Here is a 16168-nt window from a genome sequence, read left to right on the forward strand (position 1 = left end):
TTCTGCAGGAGCAGGAGGAATTGATCAAACCTTCCTTTGTATCTTAGCATCTTATTCCCCCCAGTGCTGAAAGATTTGATACAACTGAAATTTGACTTGTTATTTCAAACAATCACATGTGCTGTCAGTAGATGGTTCATGTTTTACTCGTCTGAGTCTCAGAGAAGGTGAATACTCTGAAACTGAATTGTATTTCCAAGATTTATCCATTTCAGTCGCTTCCCTTTCAAATTCCTCAAACTGTTTGCAGGATTTGCTAAAGGTCATGAAGCCTCAGTGTATTATACAATGCTGACACAAACTATCAGTAATGAAGCGCTCTCAGCCCTTAAAAGGGTGTGGGAAAGAGATTTAAACTGAACACTGAAGGAGGAAGTATGGGATAGAATATGTGAGAGCTCTGAAGAGGCAGGACAATTATCCTTAGGGGATGTAAGAGAGCAGGAACAGCATCATTTCAGGAATGGACTGCAGAGATGGACAAAGTTGCACCATATGAAAATCTGTCATATAAAATGTTTACCAGATTAGCCACATTGTATTTGATAAAATACAGAAACATTTAATGTTAATTTAGATAGTTATTCATGTAGGAGCTAATGATATACGCCTTCATCAGTCTGAGGTTACTAAGATTAACTTGGTAGAGGTGTGTAAATTAGCGAAGGCGATGTCCGATGCTGTAGTATGCTCTGGCCCCATCCCAATGCGGCATGGCGATGTAGCTTACAGCAGGTTATGGTCGCTGAACTGCTGGATGTCCAGGTGGTGCTCCGAAAACAATGTGGGCTTTATAGATAATTGGACTAACTTTGAGGGCAAGGCTGGCCTGTTAGGGCGGGACGGTGTCCATCCCACTCGGGAAGGTGCTGCTCTCATTTCTTGCAGCATAGCACATAGTCTCAGAACAGGCCTAGTTAATCGGTGACAATCCAGGGCCAAGGCCAGGGAGCAGACAAGCAGGCTAAACCGACCGTCTGCTAGCTGCACTGAGTCGTCACTTAGGTTCCACCGTATTGAGACTGTGTCTGTTCCCCGAGCTAAACAAAATTATAGACATACTCAGACAGTTTGTTTTAGTAATCTAATTAACATAGAATTAAACCATACCGAATGCATAGCCAGCACCGTTGATCTGAAGCTAGGACTGTTGAATATTAGATCTCTTACGTCTAAAGCGCTTATTGTTAATGAAACCATTACTGATCAGGAGTTTGATGTACTGTGTTTAACAGAAACGTGGATTAAACCAAACGAGTTTGTAGCATTAAATGAAGCTAGTCCTCCCGGGTACAGTTACATACATCAGCCCCGTCTAACTGGCAAAGGAGGAGGCGTCGCAGTCATTTATAATGATAATCTAGCCGTCACACAAAAACCTAGTCATAAATTCAACGCATTTGAAGTTCTTTATTCTAACATAACATACGTAGCCACTAAAAATAAGTCTACCCAGGTGATTCCAGTAATTATTATTTACAGACCCCCAGGGCCATATTCTGAATTCCTGTGTGAATTTGCGGATTTCATCTCTAACCTGGTTGTTTCTTTAGACAAGGCATTAATTGTTGGAGACTTTAATATTCATTTTGATAATCCAGATGACCCTCTGAGAACAGCAGTTGTGTCCATTCTAGATTCTGTAGGGGTTAATCAGAATGTAATAGGACCCACCCATAGTGGTGGTCACACTCTTGATTTAATACTAACATTCGGATTAAATATAGAAAATATAGTCTCATGTCCACAGTCTGAAGCTATCTCAGATCATTACCTCATCTCATTTAAAATGTGTATTAATCATAGTATATGCACCTTGCCACGTCACCGTGTCAAACGTACGTTCACGTCAACAACTGCACAGAGTTTTATCAGTAATCTCCCAGATTTATCAACCATGATTGGATCACTGTCTGATCCCGAAGAACTTGACCAGGCAACTGAATGTTTAGAATCAACGTTCTGCAACTCACTAGATAAGGTAGCTCCACTTAAAAGAAAAATAATTAGGGAGAAAAAGCTAGCACCCTGGTATAGCGATCACACACGAACTTTAAAACAGACCACTCGAAAACTAGAACGTAAATGGCGTCAAACTAACTTGGTAGTATTTCAAATAGCATGGAAGGAGAGCCTATTGAGCTATAAGAAAGCTCTTAGTGCTGCTAGATCAATGTATCTCTCCACCCTAATTGAAGATAACAGAAATAATCCTAGATTCTTATTTAATACTGTAGCAAAATTAACTAGGAATAAGACCACAATAGAAACACGCACACAATCATTATATAGCAGCGATGACTTCATGAATTTTTTCAATGGTAAAATTGAAAATATCAGCCTAGAAATTCAGACTATTAATTTAAAACCGGACAGTTCTATAACTAACCCTGTAGATGATAATATGATAATATTAGATAAACAACTACAACGCTTTAGTCCCCTTGAAGAGACTGAAATAATTTCACTAATTTCATCATCAAAATCATCAACCTGTATGCTAGATCCTTTACCTACTTGTTTCCTCAAACAGATAATTCCTGAAACAATCAAACCTCTTTTAAAGATAATCAATTCTTCCCTTAGCATTGGCTATGTACCTAAATCTTTTAAATTAGCAGTTATCAAGCCCCTGATTAAAAAACTTGACCTCAATCCCTGTCAACTGTCCAACTACAGGCCAATATCAAACCTCCCCTTTATTTCCAAGGTCCTTGAAAAGGTTGTAGCACAGCAGCTATGCTCATACTTACATAGGAATAACATTCATGAAATGTATCAGTCAGGATTTAGGCCTCATCATAGCACAGAGACAGCACTGGTAAAAGTTGTAAATGACTTACTACTGGCCTCTGATCAGGGTTGTGTCTCCTTGCTGGTGCTGCTTGACCTTAGTGCAGCTTTTGATACCATTGATCATGCTATTCTCCTCAATAGACTAGAAAATGTAGTAGGCATTAAGGGAACAGCCCTTTCCTGGCTCAGGTCTTATTTGACTGATCGTTATCAGTTTGTAAACGTAAATGGTGACTTCTCTTCTCATGCTAAGGTAAAGTTTGGTGTTCCGCAAGGCTCTGTTTTAGGCCCACTGCTCTTTTCTTTATATATGCTACCTCTGGGCAAAATTATTCGTAAGCATGGTATTAGCTTCCACTGTTACGCTGATGACACACAGTTGTATGTTTCAGCAAAGCCAGATGACAGACACCAGCTTAATAAAGTTGAGGAATGTGTAAAAGACATTAGAAACTGGATGCTTATTAACTTTCTCTTACTTAATTCTGACAAGACAGAAGTACTTGTACTAGGACCACATGCAGCTAGAAGTAAGCTTTCTGATTACATAATAACTCTGGATGACCTTTCTGTTTCATCATGTGCAGCAGTAAAAGACCTTGGTGTGATTATCGACTCTAGTCTTTCTTTTGAAGCTCATGTAGATAATATAACTAGGATTGCTTTCTTTCATCTCAGAAATATTGCTAAAATAAGAAATATATTGTCACTACACGATGCAGAAAAATTAGTTCATGCTTTTGTTACCTCTAGGTTGGATTATTGTAATGCCTTACTGTCTGGATGTTCCAGTAGATGCATAAACAAGCTCCAGTTAGTCCAGAATGCAGCAGCGAGAGTCCTTACTAGAACCAGAAGATATGACCACATCACCCCTATCTTATCCACACTGCATTGGCTCCCAATCAAATTTCGTATTGATTATAAAATACTACTATTGACCTATAAAGCACTAAATGGTCTCGCACCACAGTACCTGAGCGAACTTTTGGTCTTTTATGATCCGTCACGCCTACTCAGATCAAAAGATGCAGGCTATTTGTTGGTACCTCGAATAATGCGGGCTACAGCTGGGGGTAGAGCTTTCTCATACAAAGCCCCACAGTTATGGAACAGCCTTCCACTTAGTGTTCGGGGCTCAGACACAGTCTCAGTGTTTAAGTCTAGGCTGAAAACATATTTGTTTAGTCAAGCCTTTTGTGAATAGTTTTCTTAGGTACAGGGGCAGGTCTGGAGGGTTTCACAGGCATAGAGTGTTGTGGTGAAATGGGATGTTTGGATGCTGTCGCCCCCCCACTCTCACACGTTCACTCAGGTTTGTCGACGGTGGAGTGGCTGGCTGCCTTATGTCCCAGGGTGCCCTCATGTCTGTGTTAGCTTCTGGCTCTCCCTTTCAGTTATGCTGTCATAGCTAGTCTTGCCGGAGTCCCTGCTTGCACTCTGCATGCAAAGTACATCGTGCTTAACCATTAGAGGACAAAAGCTCACCTAACAATCTCTTCCTTTCTCTCCATCTCTCTCTCTCCTTCACTCTCTGTCGAGCTACACATGCTACTTCTGAGATGCCACCGTCGCCACTGGCTTGCTCATTAGGGATAAATTCACAGTGATAAATTTAAATATTTACAATATATTTTTGTGAATCCATTTATTTCTGTAAAGCTGCTTTGTGACAGTGTCCATTGTTAAACCATTAGAGGACAAAAGCTCACCTAACAATCTCTTCCTTTCTCTCCATCTCTCTCTCTCCTTCACTCTCTGTCGAGCTACACATGCTACTTCTGAGATGCCAGTGATGCCAGTGATCCTGACCCCTTCTGCTCCTCCTCGCTGCCTGACCCATCCTGATGCCCTACTTCTGGTTGGAGTTCTCATCGGTTGAGTTCGCTCGCTGCTGCTGGGGGTGGCCCCATATGGACTGCCTGAAGAACTGTTTGGATTGCTGGGGATGGTGCCACCTGGGGGCTGTGGAGATGGCTTGGGGATCACATATGGGGAGCTGTACTGTAATGGCTTGGGACTGCGATTGCTGTAGTGGCTTTGGGGCTGCAGTTGCCACGAGCAGCTTCGTACTCAGGACTCCATCAGTGGACAGTGGATAGATTTTAACCAGCCGGACCTCTTGCAAATACTGTGATGAATTTATTGGTTGCACAATTGCACTATTTGTCCATATAGTACACAATAGAAGGGATTTATTTATAATTGCACTATCCGTTGCACCCAGATGAGGATGGGTTCCCTTTTGAGCCTGGTTCCTCTCAAGGTTTCTTCCTCATATCATCTCGGGGAGTTTTTCCTTGCCACCGTCGCCACTGGCTTGCTCATTAGGGATAAATTCACAGTGATAAATTTAAATATTTACAATATATTTTTGTGAATCCATTTATTTCTGTAAAGCTGCTTTGTGACAGTGTCCATTGTTAAAAGCGCTATACAAATAAAATTGAATTGAATTGAATTGAATTTAATGACAAACAAATAATATTTTTAATCAATTCAATATTAGGAATGTTTATAATTTACTTGTATTGAACAAGAATACTAAGAACAAATACATAAAAGTGGATCACTGGACTCATTCATATTTTTCTTACTTGACCAATATTAAAACATCACAATTCATTATAAACACATGCCTCCGGGGCTGGGGGTCAATTCCCACTTCTGCCCTGTGTGCATGGAGTTTGCATGTTCTCCCTGCACTTCAGGGGTTTCCTCAGGGTACTCCGGGTTCCTCTCCATGGGTTAACATGGATGATAAGCAGTTCAACAAACCTGTAGGTACATCATGCATTAAGAAACTCCACCTTTAATTTACTGACTTTTTACCTCAGTTAAGAAGTCAGTCAGCAGTCAGGAGAAGACTGTGAGCAGAGGAGGTGTGATATGAGCAGGGTACGAGACAAAGAAGAGGCTTACCTTAGAGAAATCATTTTTTTTTAGATAAAATATAAATAAAGATGTACAACCCTGAATGAAATAGTTTATCCATGCCATAACAACAAATAAAACTTTACTTAAAACATATTTGTGTGTGATGGTGCTACGGGGCTCACCGCTTCGTGTGTATAAAAGTGCCGTATAGGGCCCGCTTGTCCGAGCAGACAATATATAACACTTAGTTGAACCAAGTGTGGGAGTGGGGAGGACGAGGAAGTGCACACTGGCCATCAAACAGCTCGACCAAAACCGAACGCTTCAGCTGGGGAGCAGACTGAGTAGCTCGACTACACCACACTGTAGCACTAGCCACCAAGCTAACTCTGGGGATAGTAGATGTGAGGGTAGTAGTGCTTATGTTACACTGTGAGGGATCAGAAATGTGGGAACACAAGAGCCTACGGCTCAACACAAAAGCACCGCAGTGAGGAAGGGAACAACTCAAAATGGCCTTATCATTGGCTGAACTTAAAGGAACTAAATGATAAAGGAGCAATTCCTTCCTAGCTTAAAAGCTGAATATTTATCTCAGAGAAAGATTCCTCTTTCTAGCCTCCTCTTAGATCTCTTCCTTAATGGACGTTCTGTTTAGTTCTGTATTCCTTTCTTACCATCAATGTTTTCTCTCTACACTACGATTCCTTTTTCTCAATAAACTCTTCTGATTTTGAGTTCCTTTTCTTGCTAAACCTCAATATTCTCTTCTCTAATTCTAAACCTCAAATTACCAACCAGTGTAGCGTGAAGCTGCTCTGTTACCTGGCACAGATCTATGTCAGCACACTGAGTGAGGAATTCGGTGGATTATAAAGAGACGCGGCCAGGTGCAGCACGTTTAGACTGATTACCTGCACGAGGGCGTCACATTATAAAAGCCCTTACAGGTGGCCGTGGATTTGCCTGAAACGGCACCTGCGGTGTCACAGATGTATTTCCATTCTTGTAGTTTATTTCAGACAGATGAAGCAGTGAGGTTGATGGCAGTCAGGCAGGACAGCAGCTTTCAGCAGCTAATCCATATTTAAAACCAGGTTATTGGTAAATGTGTTTATATTTTAATCTACAGACTGTTGTACTGTTTTTGGATTAACAGAGGAAATAATTTGATTCATGTACTTATTAGTGTAAGGATACAAAACTACTAGCGGTGTTTCCCACACGAGGTTACACTTGGATGATCTGTCAAAGTAATCTGACAGCCACTGAGGTATATGTTTTCCATTAAAAATAAAGTATTTTATTTATTAAGCCATTCCATCAATCCCAGGGGCATTGTTTGAGCAACTTGGCTGTTTAAAGAGCACACTTTAAGGGAAGGTAGGAGGGTTGTAGGGAAGGTGGTAGCTGAGCAGACCTTTCCTCTCAGCATAGCTGACTGTAGAAACATCAGTCTGAAGAAAACCAGCATGTGGAGGGGAGAAACCCAATGAACTCACTTGATGAATTCACACTGTTGTTCTTACACATCAGTTAATCCTGATATTTACTCGTAAGGGTTTGCCATGATTAAACCATGAATAAATCAATATGGAAATATTTTAAGGCATTTTAGACAGCTTGAGAAAAGTCAGCTAAGTCCTCTGGGGGCTGATCCCCTCATACCTTAAAGTTCGAGAAACGCCCTTGTCTGATACACTGAGTTTAATTAACACAGAAAACCTGCACTTGTATCCATCTGTCCACTTCATGACCGAGGTTTTATTTATGACACCAGTGTTAGTCAGAGTTTGTTTTATTTTGCAGGGACATCATTTATTCATTCCTCTTTCCCTCTGTATTTTGATGTGAGACTCCTGTGCATTGTATGTTCTGTTTCTAGCAGCTATAGAATGATGTAACACTGCTTGGATCTTTATCAGGGCTGGATTATACAATGAGATGTAGAACAGCGCTGCCACTGGCTGAGTCAGGGATTAGTGTTTACAGTGCAGGACAGGTGGGATTGATGTGCAATAACTTGTTACATAAAAATTTTATTAAATATTCAATATATAGAAGGTGCTGCAAATAAGTTGCATGCAAACGTTTGTTCTGTGAGACTGGGTGAGGCGGGATTGGTCAGAGTTTGAACAGGAGCAGGTGGGATTATTCAGACTTTCTGCAAGACCTTGTGGGATTGATCAGAGTTTCTGCATGGTTGTTGTAGCACTCAGGTTGTTGAACGTGCTGCTGATTTTTTGTTTTTGACGACTCTATACAGAAAATTATCTAATCGTTTATGAATAACTAAAGAAATGTTCAGTTAAATGTCAGTCTCAGCTCTATAATGTGGGTCTATTTAATGAATATTAAAGTTCTTATAATAAAATATTAACTCAATAATAGTGATTGATATTAACAATAAAGAACTGTTTTGGTAAATAATATATCCAACAAAATATAATAAATACTTTCTTAATAATTTAAAATGAGATAAAGATAATTACTAAGCAGTTAATCAGAATGATCAGGAATTGTTTGTATGTCCACAGCTGAGAAAGGTGGACTCCTCTCACAGATGTGTGTGTGCATTAGTGAGTTAGTGTGGTGTGTTTTCTCTCGTCCACAGTGTGTCATTGTGCTGTATCACATCCTCCCCCTCAGCACCTGCAGTTGCTCCCAGCTGCAGCAGTGCTTCTCTGTGCACTCTCACTGACCGAGGTTTTTGTACCACGCTCTAACACTGTGTGAACACCCAACTACTACTGATCTGATGTACACTCTGACAGTAGTAATCTCCTGCATCTTCAGTCTGGACTCCACTGATGGTCAGAGTGAAGTCAGTATTAGATCCACTGCCTCTGAAACGAGCTGGAGTCCCTGACTGTAAGCTAGTAGCATAGTAGATCAGGGGTTTAGGAGCTTCTCCAGGTTTCTGCAGGTACCAGGCTAGGTAGTTACCACTATACACACTGCTACTGGTTCTACAGTTGATGGTGACTGTGTTTCCTGGAACAACAGTTTGCACTGAAGGAGTCTGAGTCACAGTCACCTGACCTCTGGATCCTGAAGAGAAACATAGATTGTGTTTGTATGCTGTAAAGTGGTGTAGAATTAGTATGAAATGAAGTGTGTGAGGCTGTGAGTTGATGTTAAAGTCTCACCTTGAGTCCAGAGGGCCAGTGTGCAGATGAAGACGCTGATCAAAGTCATGGTTGCTGTGGGTGAAGTTGCTGAGCAGCAGCTCTCAGTCATGAAGTGTTAAAGCCACAGGGCTATAAACACTCGTAGAGCACTGAAGCATGGGCTGCCAATTGCTATTCTGGGAGAAATGAAACTATTCAGTCCTGTTAATGCAAATCTCACTTACACCTCACTGCTCTCTCTCTCTCTCTCTCTCTCTCTCTCTCTCTCACACTGTTTAAACACTAAAAGAGTCTGTTTGTGTGATGGTAAGTCTGTCTTGTACTTTACTTGAGTGCTTCATTTTTCCTACATTCAAGTTTGAGCTCCTTCACTGTCTGTGTGTCATAGTCACAGTTTCATAGTGAGACATAATCATAATCTTCTTGAGACATTTTAATCTGCTTTCAGAACTGGACCCTGCACTTAAACAGCTCTGGATTTAATACCAAATTATCTTCTGATGTCTGATTCACATGAAATTACCTTTTCATAAACCATATCATGTATCTTATTCTGAGTTAATAATAACACTGACACAGGCAGTCATGAAATCAAGCATAATTCATCACCTTCTTTTAAATGTGGAACACTGACCAGGTCTTCAACACTACTACAGAAACACTCTCTGAAACTTTATAAGCAGCCGGATTTACACTTTATTCACTTTATTTAGTCTGAGACATAGGAGCATCAGTACTAGGATTACAATCTCACAGATACAGAGTATTCCTAATTTTGTGAAATTATAGCAAAAGAGTCCAAACAAGCCCTGGATCCTGGATTTTAAACATTTTTATAGTTTTTGTTATTATTATTATTTAATAGCAGGTGACTGGATTGACAGACTATTGGTGGTTAATGTGTTATTTGTTTTATAAAGTGTCTGTAGACTATTAGGATTTCTCAGAGTAATCACTGCATTACACTGCACACACATCACTATTAGAGCATCCCTGTGAGTGAAGGAATCTGACTATATTAAAAGCAAGTCAGAGCACAGCATCAGTGTTCAGGTAGACTATTAATTTTCACACTTCCTGAAATATCTAGTAGTAACTGGGATTTAACAGAACATGAATATGGAACTCATTAAGCCCTTTTTCCCTGTTTACACGACCTGTGATCAGTCTCTGACTACCAGCATTAAGGCAAATGGCCTGGGTCAGTTCATGACTCGTATTCTCAGGGAGTGTACACTATATCACCATGTAGAGCTTGGTATGAATGCTGACTACATTACTGTATATGGTTTTGCTCTGAATTTTTTTTTTCTTCTGAAATGCTAGTGTCCATTGTGCATCATTAATCAATTTAATGGGCTACCTGGAGACACCTGAGAGGGTACGCCTGCAAGAAGTACCTGATGACTCCATATCCACTGCCACTGCCTGGACCTCAGGGTCGATTTAAGTAGATCATGCAAAAAGTAGGATCAGGATAGAAATGACTTTTGGGATTCTCAAGTCACAATTCAATTGTTTAAGACTGTAAAGTGTAAACCCAGCCACGGCATGTGACATAACAGTGCTGCACAGTATAAGCATGATTAGGAAGGAGAAACTCCCTGATTAGGTGCGTCCTGTCGCCATGGACCAATCAGAGGGCAGGGCTGTGAGATAGGCCTTTGCTGAACAATTACTTTGTTACTTAATAAATTTATGTTACTATTGAAACACCACACATTAAACAGTGGACACAAACTTTATTTGTCCATTTATTATTTTTTAATTCAGTGATTTGTCTTTTCTGTAAAGGAGAAAAAATGCTACATTAAGGCATTAAGAATATTTGAGAAGTACATTTTAACATGGCAATACTATACCATTTTAACATGGCAATACTATACCATTTATAAATCTGTTCAATTTACAGTTTAATTTATTTAATATGCAGGGGTTTATATTCCATGTCTAGTTCTAGGGTTCTTTTGTACAGCACCCTTACATTAAAAACCCCACACCTTGGACATGTTAGAGTGTTGGATAATTCAGATTTTTTTAAAATACTGATTTACCTCTGAGGTCACCCTGGTATGCCTACAGGTGGAGGTGCTAGGTTGGGAGTAAGGCTGTTACCCCATGGATTAAGCAGGAAAACATATTGCTAGTAGCTAAATTTGAACACACAAGACTTTGTGTAGACCACTGTGGTAATTTAATATGAAATCAGTGAGTGAGTTTACTCCCAAAGACCTCTCAGAGCACACAGAGATCATCTGTAAATCAGGATTATGTTCAAAATCGGCTACAATTAATGTATTGAATACACTAAAGTCACTTGTGCCCAGTACACAATAATCACCTCATGTGTAGTGCTGCCAGGCTCTAGCAGTCTTACTGAACAAAGAGGAAACACACAGCTTATTAATGCTTACACATCTATTTCAATTACATTTTATTTTAGTCCACTTTTACTCAACATCTACAAAAGACTTTGATATACTGGAGCCACCTGGGTCAGAAGAGGTATTTCAGAGCTATGGTCCTCCATTAAAGGGCCAATTCTTCAGCCAGTGTATAATCTGGAGGTGGAGGACCACCGGCAGGGGTTTATTTTTTCATTCTTTCTCCTATTAGCTGTAAAAATATCATCACAGCACTTTGTCAGAGGCAAAGCAATCAGACAATGAAGAGAGGAAACACATCGACTTTTAGACAAGTGGCCTACTTACCACTTTGTATAATATTTTTATATTTGGTCTTTTCTGCTGCCAAGATCCCCTAACACTGTTTGGATTGCAACTTAAAAGATTAATAATTACTAATAATTTATTGCTAATTATTTCATTTGTGATTACTTTAACATCAAGTGCCATGTGAATTTAAATAAAATGATCTATTACAACTTATGCATTTACACAGTCAGCTATTTTTTGCCACTCACCTTGGCAGCAGTGACAGTATTGCTTTTTGCCATTATTATTTATCTTGAATTCTTGTTCTTCTGCAGTAAAATATACAGCCTTAACCTGATCCATCTCTAGCTTTTCCAACAAGCATTTGAACCAGTGTGAGATCTGCTCTTTTTAAAGTGAATGTGCACAGGACTTGATGAGGAAAGCCTGGCTCAACTTAATGAGTTGTTAACCCACATCATGATACCAATGAGCCCAGCTTATGAATGTTTGGTTAAGTGAATGTCGGCTATCATACTGAGACCACAAGTTAGTTGAGCTTGCTTGGTCATACAGTCCTCAGGTGGGATTGTTCAAACTTTCTGCAGAAATGGGTGGGATTGGTCAAACTTTTTACAGGAGTTGGTGTGGTTTCTCAAATGTTCTGCTAAAGTGGATAAGATTGGCCAATTATCCTGCAGGAGCCTGTAAGATTGATGAACAGTCACAGTGTGGGGATTGAACCCAGGTCTCTGGAGTGATAGTCCAACACCAATCCACTATACTATTGGGGAATACAAACTCATGTTCAGAGCAAAACAGGTAGTGTCCATAAGATTTATTAAAAGGTTCAAAAGGCCAACACAGAAAAAGCACCAAAAATAAGTCCAAGCATGAAGGCAAATAAACCCAAAAGGGAAAATCCAAAAATCATTAACAGAGAGGCAGGCAGAAAATTCAGGAGTCCATGTAACCCAAACAGTAACAAAAGGCACAGAGTTTGCAACACAAAGGAAGACAAAGACTTAGCAAAGACATGGACTTGAGACAGGGTTTAAATACACAAGCTAATAGATCACATGACAGGGAGACAATGAGGTACAGGTGAGCAAGGTAATTACAAGTCAACAACATAGAGAGTCATTTGGCGACCTCTGGTGGTCAAAACTGTTCATTAGTGACATGAACTTTCTGCAACAGTGGGTGGGAATGGCTAAAAATTAAGTAGGAGTGGGTGGGATTGTTCAAACTGTCTGCAGAAGTGGCGAGATTGAAGATACTTTGAGCAGGAGTAGTTTGGGACTGGTCAGGAACAGGCAGGACTCATCAGACCTGAGGGGTTGTTGTAGTGCTCAGGATATTGACGGTGCTGCAGGTTGTTACATTTTACATTACAATAAAATCATGAAACTGCAAAAACACTGGTGTTGATAATTAATCTAAAAAATAAACCTAATGCCTTGCAGAGTTTCTAATTAATGCTGTTCAAGAAGTTACAAATAAAGAATAATATTGACACATTTGACACAAACTCCTGTGTAACTCAGAATCGTTGGGGCATATTTGAAATTAATGTATTGATTTTAGAAGCTTTATTTAAATATTTAGGATTAAGTTGGCAAACACATTTACATGTTCATTTATGTATTACATTTTACATGTTTTAGACATTTAAAAAAATTTTATTACATCACTTTATATATATATTTTTTCATGCTTTCAAATAATTCTCTAGTTTATACTGATTTGAGAATGCTAGAATGAATTAATCATTATCTAATAGTTTGTTAGTAATTAACAACTGTTCAGTTAAATGTCAGTCTCAGCTCCATAATGTGGCTCTATTTAATGAATATTAAAGTTATTATGATAAAATATTAACTCTATAATGTTGTTTGATATTAACCATAAAGACATTTTTTGGTTAGAAATATGTGCAACAAAATAAAAATATAATAAATATTTTCTTAAATATTTAAAATGGGATAAAGATAATTACTAAGCAGTTAATGAGAATGATCAGGAATTGTTTATATGTCCACAGCTGAGAAAGGTGGACTCCTCTCACAGATGTGTGTGTGTGCATTAGTGAGGTAGTGTGGTGTGTTTTCTCTCGTCCACAGTGTGTGTCATTGTGCTGTATCACATCCTCCCCCTCAGCACCTGCAGTCGCTCCCAGCTGCAGCAGTGCTTCTCTGTGCACTCTCACTGACCGAGGTTTTTGTACCACGCTCTAACACTGTGTGAACGCATCACGACTATTGATCCAATGGTAACTCTGACAGTAGTAATCTCCTGCATCTTCAGTCTGGACTCCACTGATGGTCAGAGTGAAGTCAGTATTAGATCCACTGCCTCTGAAACGAGCTGGAGTCCCTGACTGTAAGCTAGTAGCCCTGTAGACCAGGAGTTTAGGGGCTTCTCCAGGTTTCTGCAGGTACCAGGCTAGTTGGTGACCATTATACACACTGCTACTGGTTCTACAGTTGATGGTGACTGTGTTTCCTGGAACAACAGTTTGCACTGAAGGAGTCTGAGTCACAGTCACCTGACCTCTGGATCCTGAAGAGAAACATAGATTGTGTTTGTATGCTGTAAAGTGGTGTAGAATTAGTATGAAATGAAGTGTGTGAGGCTGTGAGTTGATGTTAAAGTCTCACCTTGAGTCCAGAGGGCCAGTGTGCAGATGAAGACGCTGATCAAAGTCATGGTTGCTGTGGGTGAAGTTGCTGAGCAGCAGCTCTCAGTCATGAAGTGTTAAAGCCACAGGGCTATAAACACTCGCAGAGCACTGAAGCATGGGCTGCCAATGCAAAGTGTGTGTGTGAGTGTGTGTGTGTGTGTGTGTGTGTGTGTGCACTGCAGTGTGATGGAGGTTTTTGTACGATGGTTTCATTAGAATGTATCACTGTGGTGGCCTTTCGGTGGAGGCTCCAAACTCATCGTGAACAGTAAGTGTGTTTTCTTCTTTTAGCACAAAATCCATTTAGTTCATTACTAATTACATGAATAAATAAACTTAATCTAAACAGATTATTTATGTTTTTAATTGCATAATTGATTTTATTGTATATTATTATGCTCTGATGAGGAATACATTTCAGTATCAGAACAGATCCCATATCAATGTTCTTGAACATTCAACAAATATACAATTATTTTTGTTAAATATGTAATAATTACACACTTGCTATATATTCGACATGCAATAACTCTGCATTTACTCTATAATAAACATTTAATAAATATAGTTACTTTGTGCTGATGTAAAATCCAGATGAAAGCTACTGTGTGTGTGTGTTAAACAATCAATATTTCTGTAATCAGCTACATTTGTATTTGCTGCAGTTAAATATGCTGAAGGTTTGCAAAGTAATAATATGTTATAAAAAAATATTTTTCTCAGATAAATTACAGTGTGGAACTTGTTTGTTTTGTCTATGAACTGAAACTGATGTCAAATAATAAAGTACTCAGTGAAATTCAGTCATGAAGTCAGACTTTATTAGACTTAATTACTCTGTAAGATCAGTCAGTTCCACAAAGTTACAGAAATATTTCATAATCGTTTCTAATTGTGTGTGAATGACGTGTGTATGATGTGTGTGTGTTTCTCCTCTCCAGCGGGTCCCGCAGCTCCCTCCGTGTCTCTGCTCTCTCCGTCCCCTCTGCAGCTGTCTGAGGGATCGGCCTCGCTGCTCTGCCTGCTGTCTGGCTACTCTCCACAGGGGGCGCTGGTTAGCTGGACAGTGGACGGCTCAGAGGTGAAGAACGGGGTTCTGACCAGCGCAGAAGAAGAGAAGAACGGCCGTTACAGCCGCAGCAGCACCCTGACCCTCAGCAAAGACCTCTGGGAAAAGGGGGAGGAGTTCAGCTGTAAGGTCTCCCATAACAACGTCAATCATCCAGTCACGTTCAGAAAGAGTCAGTGTGAAGGCTAGTGGATCCAAGATAGAGTTTAACATAGAGCTGCTTCTGATCCATCTACATTAGAGTTTCAATTCTACACAATGCTGACATTTCTGTCTTTACTCTGTTCACTGCCCTGTTGCTCTTCCTGTAGTTTTTGCTGAAATAAAGCTGAATTTTGGACGTTGTCTGTTCTTTTATTAGAGTTAATAGTGATGATCAGTGTGATGAGAGAGTGGGATTAGCTGTAGATTCAGTGCTGTGTGTTGTGCTTCAGTGAGTTTGACTGAAGGAAGTTGAACATCTGGTGAAGTTTCTGCTCTATTCTGGGAGAAATGAAACTATTCCGTGCTGCTAATGCAAATCTCACTTACACCTCACTTCTCACTCTCTCTCTCTTACATGAAATTACCTTTTCATAAACCATATCATGAACCTTATTCTGACTTAATAATAACACTGACACAGGCATCATGAAATTCTACCTGACTGTATGTCAAAACTCTTGAAGAAACACAGTTATTAGTTGGTTTAATTATTTCTGTCTGAACCACATTTTCCTTTCGGATCCAGCTGGATTACAGACTACAAACATGGCGTTCCACAAGGTTCACTTTTAGGGCCACTGTTTCTTTTATAATTGAAATGATTCTGTTCTGGCAGTTTATTAGGAGATATGAATCTGCACCAATGCAGGAGAAGTGGAAGAGTGGAAGATACTAACTGAAGTCTTCTTATTGATCCCTTTTACAGTATTAGTCGTGTGTAACAGAGTAAAGTCAGCCATAAAATAAACCATTA

The 16168-nt window shown here is 39.7% G+C and overlaps 1 long non-coding RNA gene across 1 annotated transcript; it reads left to right on the top strand.

The window, feature by feature from the left end:
• Positions 1-14352: 14352 nt before the first annotated feature.
• Positions 14353-15550, top strand: LOC128321196 (uncharacterized). Its single transcript, XR_008304788.1, has 2 exons — positions 14353-14409; positions 15083-15550. It is a non-coding gene; the product is annotated as an uncharacterized LOC128321196 (long non-coding RNA).
• Positions 15551-16168: the final 618 nt, after the last annotated feature.

This window comes from Pangasianodon hypophthalmus, chromosome 18, assembly GCF_027358585.1.
Source record: "Pangasianodon hypophthalmus isolate fPanHyp1 chromosome 18, fPanHyp1.pri, whole genome shotgun sequence".
In the NCBI taxonomy this organism is placed as follows: domain Eukaryota; kingdom Metazoa; phylum Chordata; class Actinopteri; order Siluriformes; family Pangasiidae; genus Pangasianodon; species Pangasianodon hypophthalmus.